Source organism: Trachemys scripta, chromosome 3 (assembly GCF_013100865.1).
Source record: "Trachemys scripta elegans isolate TJP31775 chromosome 3, CAS_Tse_1.0, whole genome shotgun sequence".
Classification (NCBI taxonomy): Eukaryota; Metazoa; Chordata; order Testudines; family Emydidae; genus Trachemys; species Trachemys scripta.
This window is the reverse complement of record NC_048300.1, coordinates 88,879,798-88,891,104: the sequence shown is the minus strand read 5'-3', so window position 1 is coordinate 88,891,104 and position 11,307 is coordinate 88,879,798.

The following is an 11,307-nucleotide window of genomic DNA, read 5'->3' as shown; positions in this document are numbered from 1 at the left end:
ATTAAGATTTCTACACCATCCTCAGGGTTTTAATGGAAAAACTGGTGAGAACAATGTCTTTCTTATAACAATCCAGAAATAAAAATCTGGTGATTGTAATTCACGTGTCAAGAACAGATCCTCAGGTCACTGCGTTTTTTCAATATTTATTGTAGAACAAGACTCTCATTCATGGAATAATTATTTACCAATTGTACCATAGACTACATTCACTACAGATGTGTATGCTGAAAAAAACACAGTGAGAACAAGTTGTATACCTGATGTTATTCCAGTCTACTAACTCTTTCTGAGAATTTTTATTTTTTATGTATGTGAAAATGACATGCAGTGAAACGTAGACCTCTAGTGTTTAAGCGCTGGTCATTCAAGTTAAAATTGATTACAAGTGAGGAGATTTGATGGCTCAGGAGATTGATAAGGAATATAGCATCATTCACCAGTTCAAATCCAACTCACTTTGGTAGAAAGTAAAAGTCATAACTATGCGATGAAGGCTTGGTTGTCTATGTCAAATGAGTTGGTGACTTCACTCCCGTTTCCAGTAGATCACTGTTCACATTACTCATCACAAAATCTACCTTCACAAATGGCATTAATTTGCAATCCTGTTGGCATTCTTGGTATTGCTACCAAGGAATGACTAGGTATCAAACCACTTCTGGGATATGAAAGAGCTATTTCAGAACAGGGTTGAGACACATTGGTAGGACAGTATCAGAGAAGATTGCACTGTTGCTTCCTTTGTTTAACCAGTTCTGTAGATAAAAAGACGACTTTATCATTGGCACTATTAATCTAACTTGTGTAGCACTAAATTTGCTCTGCCCCCCGACCCCTCCAAAAATATTTTTTGGAGCTATCTGTAGAAGTATAAAATACACATCGTATCTACAGCGACAGAGCCATGTAGAGTTAGGGTTCCTTGAAATTCTACAGCTGCATCTGCGTGACAAAGTATACTATGCATTTGGGTCACAGGAGACCCCGGACTAGTAGCTGGGCGAAGTAGAGCCAAGGACCAAATTTCAGTTTTCCCTGTCGTGTCTCCAAGGGTTTGGTTAAGTGGCTGTAGAGCAGGTGCAGCTAAGTCTTGAAATCCAACTAGGCCATTGTACATATTGGGTTCCGGGAAGTGGGCGGGCGGAAGCCCGCCCACTGCTAAAGGATCCCCCCCCAGCCTAAGGGGAGGATCCACAGGGCCTGGAACTCAAATAATTACGGGGGACAACTAATGTAAAAACAGGGACAGGAGTGTGGTCAAAGGGTCAAAAGAAGAGAACCAGACGGGGACACCGAGCAGAGAACCCCGGACAGCGCCCACTGCTCCTCAAAGGCTTCAAGGGAGCCAGTGGACACCGCCCAGAGGAACTCTGCCCGGATACGTGAACGGACAGAGGATCGGAAACAGGCCCCGCAGTCACAGGCACCTCCATCGGCCAACCTCCTCTCCCTGGTTTTATAGATGGCCTGTTTAGCCAGTGCCAAGAGGAAGTTGACCAGGAGGTCCCGCGACTTTGTGGGGCCACGGATAGGGAGTGCATAAATGAGAAGGTGAGGGGAAAAGTGTAACCAAAAACGTAACATAATATCGGTGAGGAGCCGGTGTAGGGGCTGCAACCTGGCACACTCTAAGTAAACGTGAGCCAGGGTTTCCCTCACGCCGCAGAAAGGACAGGTGTCCGGGACTAGGGTAAACCGCGCCAAGTACACGCCCGTGCTCACGGCCCCATGAAGGAGCCGCCAGCTGATATCCCCGGCGGGCCTCGGGACCAGAGTGGAATAGAGGCTGGCCCACCGGGGCTTCTCACCCTCGACAGGTGGCAGGAGGTCCCGCCACTTTGTATCGGGGCGGGACACGAGGGTGAGGAAGTGAAGAGTGTGCAGCACGAGCGTGTATAGATGTTTCCTTGGCGCGGTCAGGAAACGAACCGGCTGCAAGTCGTGCAGCCGGCTCACGGAGAAGGGGCAGGGGGGCCGGTTGGGTCCACGGGGCAGGGGCCCGATGAAAAGGTCCGGAGGGCCAGGGGTGGAGGGTGGGCGGGGCGTGCCCTCGTGCAGGATCCGGTCGAGGCAAACCCGAGCAGCGGGCGGCAAAGCGGCCCTCACCTCCTGAAGTACGCGCTGGGGAGTACAAGGCCTGGAGAGCCCCATGCGCCGAGCGAGCATCAGGGGATCCAGCCAGTCTCCCCGGTCGTAGTCCAGGAGGTCTCCGACTCTAGTGACTTCTGCCAGGACCAACCTCTGGTGCACCGCGGGGGACTCCGCCACCTGCACACGGAGCTGGGGATTGTGTAGCAGGGGCTCCGCGAGGAGATCTGCCCCCTCGGTGGCCGCCACGGACCTGGTCGCTGAGAACAGTTTCCAGGTCCGGAGGAGGTCCTGGTAGAAGACCGGCAGCCCGGAGAGGTCTCGCGGAAGCCCTCTCGGATCGAGATAAAAGAGCTGCCGGTCGTATCGGAGCCCTCGGAAGCGGCGCAGGAAGGCGTGCGCCAATACGCTCCACGCCGGATTACCTGCACCATAAAGGAGCCTCTGCAGGGCCTGGAGGCGGAAGACATGGACCTGAGTGTGGAGGCACTTCAGGCCCTGCCCTCCCTCCTCCAGGTACTAAGCCATTGTAGCGGGGTCGTTGCCCCGCTCCCGCCTTAAAGGGCTTAGAACAGCCCAGGAGAGGGCTGTGATTGGGGAAGCAGCCTCAGCTGGGGCCATGCCCCAAACAGAACACAGCTGGCCCTTATAAAAGGGCTGTGAGCCAGGCAGTCTGAGACTCTCTTTCTGCCTTTAGAGGGAGAAGGACCTGGCTGCTGGGGAGTGTACCTTTGGTACCTAAGGTGGAGCAGGGCTGGGGGAAGGCAAGAGGAGCTGGGGAGCTCCAGCCTGGAAATCTCCCCTCCCCGGCTGCCGGCCTAGTGCAAGGCCAAAAGGTACTGAGGTTGCAGAGGGCAGTCCACGGGAAGGCAGAAGCAGCAGGCCCAAACCCTCCTTGCCAGTGATGAATGGCAATCATACTGCAGTCTGCCCCAGTGAATGGGGGCTAGATGGGGACTGGAAGTAGCCAAGACTGAGGCAAGGTGGGGATAGGGGGTGGGGGTTCCCTGGGGAAGGGAGACCCACTGAGACTGTGGGGGTACTGCAAGGGGCAGAACCCCAGTGGAAAGGGGCACTGGGGTCAGGGAGGGACTCGGGGGCCCGGCAAGGTGAGAGAGGGGCCTGCAGAGGGTGTTCCAAAGCTGTGAAAGAGCTAATTCCCAGGCGGCGCTGCAGCAGTGAGTCGCGTCCTGTTACAGCCATATATAAAAAGAGAAAGTAGCAAGGAGTATCCATCTGGGAGGCAAGAGACCAGATTCAATTACACAGGAATCTTCCTGCTTATAATGCCAGAAGAGGGAGGACTTTAAGAAGTATATATTGTACCCTGTGACAATGGTTTAAAACTATTGAAAGGATTTTTCTTTTTTAATGCAAGCACCAAGTGCCATAGTTTTAAAGACACAAATCCTTGACATCTCTCACAATGCTGAAGAATTGGGCATGTGTCTGGATTGTAGTATTTGCATTTCATTTTTAGTCTCTGGACTGTGAAAATAGCATGAGAAAACTATCTTGCATTATTTCCATTCCATAAATGATTTCATATTTTTTATTCATTAGTGTTATGGTAGCCCTAAAGGTTCCAATTAGGGCATGGGCTGCATTCTGCTAGACACTACAAAACAAACAGGAAAATGTGGCTCTTCCCTAAAGAACTCGTAATCTGAACCTGAATTTAAAAAAAATGGAAAAATGTAAATGAGATTGAGACATTTGGGTTTATCTGGCTTCCTTTGGGGCCCAAGTGTAAGCCCAACCTTCCAAAAGAATTTTTAAAAGCTAGATTGTTAAAGACAATGGTGGATTAATGGTCACCTTGCCTTTTTGCTTAAACTACTTAAAGGTCAGACTACACAGGAGGCCTCATCAAGAAGAGACACTGATCCTGAGATGGCATCAAAATAACTAACTATACATTTTCAAAATGTAATGGGGACTCAAACCTCTTCAATAGTAAATTTGGTCAGTTTGTGGCTAAAGTCTGCAGTTGATGAAAAATTGGAAGGCACTGAATATACTGGGGCACATATTGAAACTGTTGCATGTGGTTTAAGCCACTCAACAACTATATCTTTGTGCTGAGTATATTGTGACCTAGATCGTTGGCTTCATCTGAGGAGCACAGAGTACAACTCAGGAGAGGGGCTGAATGAATATGGTTTTAAGCTGTATTAGCTGTCCTCTGATCCTGACTCAGTGCACTAACGTACACTGGATACCAAAGGCCCCAAAGGGCTGTTATGGCACCAGGAAAACATCATTTAGAGAAGAGATGTCCCCACAACCTTTTAATATACTGATGTGTTGGTTGCTGGAATGGGACATGTAGGAGCTGCTATGCCACCTGGGGGGTCCTCCCATGGCTGGCTAAATTGGTTTGGGGGCCACTTACCACTGGCAATGTGTTGCAAAGTAGCCCAAAGATAGAAGAAACTGGGCCAATTCATTCATCAATAGGAAGTATCCACTCTTAATACAGAGCATTATGTACTTAAATACCAAAGTATCAAAATAATTAGCATAATGTGAAAGGGACCAATTTTCTAAACAGCTTCAGTGAACATTTTATCTAAAGGACCTTCTTGTGGTCATTCTTGCAGCTTAATTACTGTGGTTAATATTACAATTAAAAAAGGCCTGGAAGAAGTAGTTGATTCTCAGGCTCATACTGGAAGATAATTATCACTGTGGGTACATAGAGGAAAAGCATCTCTAATTAAATGATTCATGTAACATAAATTAATACTGCAATCTGAATAAAGTGCTTCTGATTTTCTATTTATACTATTTCCTATTTATACTGTTTATAAGAGCAGCAAGTTGCATACTAAAATGTCAATTTGCATGTTAAATCATCTTTAAAAAATACATAGATTTTCATTGTGTTAACAGTTCAACAATTTCTGCAGAGTGGAAGTACTGCAGTATTGGATTGGCTCAAGCCCACCAGCGATAGCTCCCCCCCCAAAAAAAGAGAGAGAAAGAAAAAGCAATGAGTATAACCTTGAACTTCATCATCATGAAAAGGGTGTTCTGGCAGGGATTCATATAGAACACTCAAATTTTATTCCTGTTTTAATCTCATCTCCGTCTCTGTGCAGGTTTTTGACAAGACATTAGCCATTATGCCAATGCCTTGGAAAACAGGAATGCTAATTAGCAGCTTGAGACATCCAGGGAAAGGGGGTAAGGTGGACAATTAATATCCAACTGCGTAAGGTTGGCAATGTCTTTTGAGCTAGAGAAGAAAGTGTGACAATTACTGGAGTGAATTACTGTCTATAAATTGTCTAGACTCCTTAGAAAATGCAATTATTTTCTGTACATTGGATTTGCTTAAAAGAATCCCATTAATGGGACAATACAGTGAATCAAGAAAATTAGAACATCTGAACTGAAAACATCAAGAAATGATCATGTTATATTTTTCAGGAAACACACTAAAGATAGTCAGTCCACCATTCCCAAGAGCAGGGGAGAGGACTAATAGCTTCACAGCCTGATATATGCAGGTTGAATATATTTGGGGTTGCTTTCAGGCCTCCCCAAAAGACCAAATTATTTATTCATTTAGCACCTATACACAACTCAGAGAGGGAGATTTCAAAGGCATAAGTGGGAGATAGATAACCAACTTCCATTGACAGACTATGGGAGTTGATTGCCTAAGCATTCCTTGTGCCTTTGAAAATCTCCCCCTGCAATATCTTGGTCCTCTGAAAAATTTGGCTCTCCTGTAAATACCAAAACATCCCATCTATCTATGCACTTCTAATCTGCCTGTCACCATAGTAACTAGGCTCCCTATCAATGAGCTAAATAGTAGCTAACTGTACTGTACAATATGGTAGCTAACAGTATATGGTTAAAAAATAAATGTGTAAGGTGATATACTCTGGATAGCAGCCCTGAGACTACCATGGAGTAATGACAGAATATCCTCATGGACTAATATCAGTTTTCTGTGGATCAGCTTCATTCATCATCACAGAACTGAGCTGAAGCTAAATATTCAGTTGATCTCAGACTGAGATTTTCTTTGGTTTGCTCACATCTGACAGTTGGTATTCTATACAGCTCAATATTCAAAACTTGTATAATTTCATGGCAAGTTTACATGAAGCCTAATTGTTACATGCTCCATGGTACTTTTTTTTTTTTTTTTTTTTTTGCAGGGAAGGATGTTTGTTCCAGAGAGGAGACAAAGGGGAGAAGAAAATAATAATATTAAGATCCCAAGTATGAAGCAGATTGGAATTGTTGATTAATATTTCATCTCCTGTAATCTTTTTCTGACTCTTGAAACATTACCTTTACTGATTTTATTTTGGCAAAGTGCACTAGTACATTAAAGGATCAATGACTAACTGAACACTGTTAGTTAGCTTGATCAGATATTTTTAGAGCACCATCATGTTTGAAAATTCGTAGAGACATGAAGTACTGTACTTTGTAAATCATACTTAGGAAATTAATTTCCATTTTTCATTACAGTGGCGCCACTCATGCTGTTATCATTAAAGTAAGTCTGTAATTCCATTATGCTGTAAATGGGGCTTCATTTTTAGAGCAGAAATAAAGTTTAAAACTAACCACTGGCATCCTAACCACTTCTGCATTTAGTGGTCCATATTTATTCTCTAGAAAAGTGCTGTAAATTCTCTTGACCTTCTGTAGCTTTTATTTTAAACCTTTTTGCACTAGATCTTGGGTTGCACTAATTGGTATACAATAGATAAAATGGAGCAAATAGACAAAAGAGCATGAACCCTTTGTTTTAGAATGCTTTGATATACTCACAGAACTAAAATACGCTTAATTTTTCATCAAAGTTTACAGTTCCTTGATACTTGGAACAAACATGTCCCTAGTCCTGTAATGAGCTCTGTGTAAGCACAGAGGTCTGGCTATGCAGCGCTCATTGCAAGGTTGAGGCCTGTGGTAGGTGTTGCCTACACTATGTTGCTGGTCTCCTTTTCATTCTTAGCTCTATACTGCACTCATCGTTTTAGATCAGCCAGGCCTTCCCAGACACTCACAAATTGTAGACACAAACTCAGTTTCCCAACCTTGCTATGGTTAGGTCAGACTGCTTTGAGACCTTAAGAGAAAGTTGTTACACAGTACAATTAATTCTGCTGTCCCTAGTATTAAGAATAGATGATATTTACAGTGTTCTGGGCTCCTTTTTGACAAAGTGAATTTCATTCTTAATCTATTGAATGCAGCATCTGATAGTATTTTTATCTATTTAAAGGGATAATGCTGTCAAACAAAGTTATGGTGTTTATTGCTTATTGTAAAAATAAAAAAGATTTACACAATAATATATTTTTAAATATTACATCTCTAGCTTAAATCTTAAAAGAAAATGGTTACAAAAATAAAGATAAGGAAGAAATCACAAAATCTCTCCTTGTGACAAAACATCTTTGAATTTATCTTTGCAAGAATAGGATAAATTCCTTCTGTCACTTTTTTCCTTCTTCTGAAAACTCAATATTTTAAAGAATATTCTTTTTACCTAAGAAATATGTATGTTTTAACAAAGGCTGGATTAAATTCAGATCTGGTGCAAGAGGTACATCAGGTCTGAATTTGACCCAGTATGTTTTCCCCAATTTCATTTTCTTTTAAGTTAGGAAAATAGTGGGTTTTTTCCCACCCCCCCAGTTGTGCTCCTTCCATTCCACTCTCCTGTTCCTAAATTTCTTTTGATAAATTGTATGTGCCAATATACATCTCCTAGACTAATCTATGACTATTACCTATTTACTGAATAATTTCCTTTACAACTTCCAAAGATTTCCTGGTCTCTTTGATTAGAATGTTATAATGTTTAAATTGTAATTAAGTTACAGGCAGACGTTTTCTCATTTGAATATATTTACATGAAAATTAGCATTTTTATAAACCAACTCTTGCAGAATCCAGACAACAAGCCCATTCTCCTAGTCAGGTATGAGAAGCTAATGTTCTGAAGCCTTTGAAAATCATTAAAGCTTATGATTAATTCTATCACTATTTGTCAAATCCATCTTCCCTCACTCTCACATTTGGCCCTATGCCTATAGCTAATACTCAGGGAACGGCTGTCAAAGTTTAACAAGATCACTACTGTTAATGCTTGTATAGGAAAAACTAGAAATAGATTTCACAGTAGGCCTCTTGGACATATTTTACAATGTAAAATGACTGAGACCATTTAAAAATAAACTATTATGTACTGATAATTTTTAAAATAATATTTGACATGGATGTGTGTTACATGAACACTGTCAACTTGAACATCACATTTCCATCAGAAAATGTTATACCAAACACTGATGATATAAGTAACAGCTTTAGGTCCTGATTCTGAAAATCCATGCATGCTTACCATTAAGCATGTGAATAAAGGTAAGCATTTGCATAAATCTGCAGGATTGGAGCCAATGATTACTATAACACATTAGAGAAATATTTTATCTTTGTGCATTTAACAGCATTTTGTGTACAAGTGTTACCACTGTTTTGTTAATAGTCAATTACACTTCCTGTTTCATGCCGAAGCACAGTGCTGTCAGTCAAAGCATAACTGGCCTTTTCGATGTGTATATATGACTCACATTGAATGTTCAGATTTTGCAGAATACACACTGTCATTTAAATTAAGTTTCTAGCCCTATTGGTTGCAGAAATAAACTTTCAAATGTTACAATAGTGCAGTCATTTTCTTGAGTCTTCAGAGAGCCTGGAAAATAGCTCTGAGAGGTGTGACTGGATCCACTCTCCATTAATCCAACTGTCAGCATTAATGCTCATTGCTGATAATTTTAACAGACGTAGGAGGGAAAAGACTGGGAGTGAAACCCACAAGGGAGACCTCGGAGATGGCTGAAGGGAAGAAGATGCAGAAGGGAAAAAAGGAGAAACACAAAGACAATGGAGTGATAGAAAAAGGAGGATGAGGAGGAAAAGGAAATAAATGGCAGAAATAATAATGGTCCTAAAGGTGAAATTATTTTCCCAGTGAATGATGCTGAATGTGACAATAAGACACTAAGGACAACATTTTCAAAGGCACCTAAGTCCTATTTTTCAAAAGTCATGTAGATACTTAAGGCCAAATTTTTAAAGGTATGTAGGTGCCTAAAGAGCAACAGAGGGTCCTGTGGCACCTTTAAGACTAACAGAAGTATTGGGAGCATAATTTCGTGGGTAATGCACTTCTTGCATCTGAAGAAGTGAGGTTCTTACCCACGAAAGCTTATGCTCCCAATACTTCTGTTAGTCTTAAAGGTGCCACAGAACCCTCTGTTGCTTTTTACAGATTCAGACTAACACAGCTACTCCTCTGATACTAGGTGCCTAAAGATGCAGATAGGTGCCTAGATATATTTGAAACCCCCATTAGGCACCTAAGACCCATAGGGATAGTTTGAAAATTTTACTCTTTAAATTTTTACCCTAAACAAATAATAGCTAAAAGTCATAATCTATCTTGATTTTTATGGATATGTTCTATTGACAGAAGTGGGAGTTCTGCTGTGCCTAGGTGGTAATATGTAGTCCTAAATATATGCCCCAGCCCACGTGTGAAGGGGCACACCCTTACTGTAGAAGAGAGGAAACAAGCCAGCTCTTCTGGGCTTGTTCAACACTAACCAGGCACACCTGTAAGGCTTGCGCTGCCTGTTGGGGGTGGTGGGCTTAAAAAGGGATACCCCCAAAGAAGGAGGTGGTGAATAGGAAGAAGGCTGCTGTATATTAGAGATGGCTGACCCCAGAGATGGACCAGTCAAGAGGGAAACAGTCACAGGCCTCACTATCCCTGACACTGCATGGACCAGCCTTGAAGCAGGGTGCCCCAAGAAGGCAGCTGATGGTAGACCCTAGTTAGAGATACTATACCAGCTGATAAGTTAAGCTCCAAGGGGGTGACCCCAAAAGACCACATAAGATACAGACTACTCTTGCCTTTCTTTTCTTTTCTTCTGATTCCCCCCTCTCTCTCAAGGAAAAGGGAGAATAAAACCTTCTTTGTTTTGTTTTTTGTTTTGTTTGGAGAACCCCTTGTGTGCTGCAAACAGGGGAAGGACATTACAAACAATTTGAATTGGGGTCTGGTGGGGACTGAACCTTCCCCCCCCCCCAATCATAATTAAAAAGAGGAATTCCCATTAAATGAGCTTGACTCTCTTTTACTAGCATGATGTCATCACTCTCATGCACCCCTCTTAGAAGCTTGTGTTCACATTTCCCCAGGCACTGCAAGAGGCTATTTACCAGTAATACAGATACAAGTGAAGAAGTGGTGGCAGGGGATATATATAGAGAAAGAGGTTGTAGGAGAGGTGGGCCTGAATGTGTTCGGTGGTGTTCTTGGGGCCCTCCCAAAAGAACCTTTGAAACGTTATCAGGAAAACTAAAAAAAAAACCTGTATAAGAGTATTTTCTTTTAAATATGGACATACTATTTAAAGAATGCTCTATCAAAACACTTAATTGACTAATTAAAAATACCATTGATAGTGTTCTTTTAATATAATTTACTGTAGGTGTGTATTATTTATATTTTAGTACTGGACATGTCCTTGGCACTATACTGCATACTGAAATAAAGCCTGTCTCAGTACCAAAGAGTTCATAATCTAAAAGACAGACACTTAACACTGCAGGATGTACTTGGAAAACTAAATCGAGATGACCTAATGCTTGCTTTTTTCTCTCTAAAGTGATAAACACACTTCTTGTGGGCATTATGGAAAAACCGGGGTTTTAAGAGGGACTTCAATGAGGAAAGAGTGACAGCTTGGTGAACTGGAATCAGGATGGAGTAGTATGAATCCATTATAATCTACAAATCAATAAAATGGATAGCTGATCTTTGTGAAATATTTAGGAGTTTCTCTGGGGGACAGATCAAACAAGCATCTAGAATGATGTTCTGCTTCTAGCAATACCCCACACTAGATTGTTCATAGGAAGATGAAAATAAAATATAATTCATGTGACTATTTGAGTGGTACTATACTAATATACTATAAAGGATTGAGGAGAATTCTTTCTTGACTCCAGAGAGTTATGCCACCCAAGAATGAGGACTGATAGCCTTTGTAATTTTGGTTTCTCCTAGTATGGATCTACCTTTTTGGCTCCTCCCTATGCTTAGTTGGACTTCTATATGGGCTTGTTTTACTGGAAGCTTGTGTTTTCCTTCCTTTAAGTTGG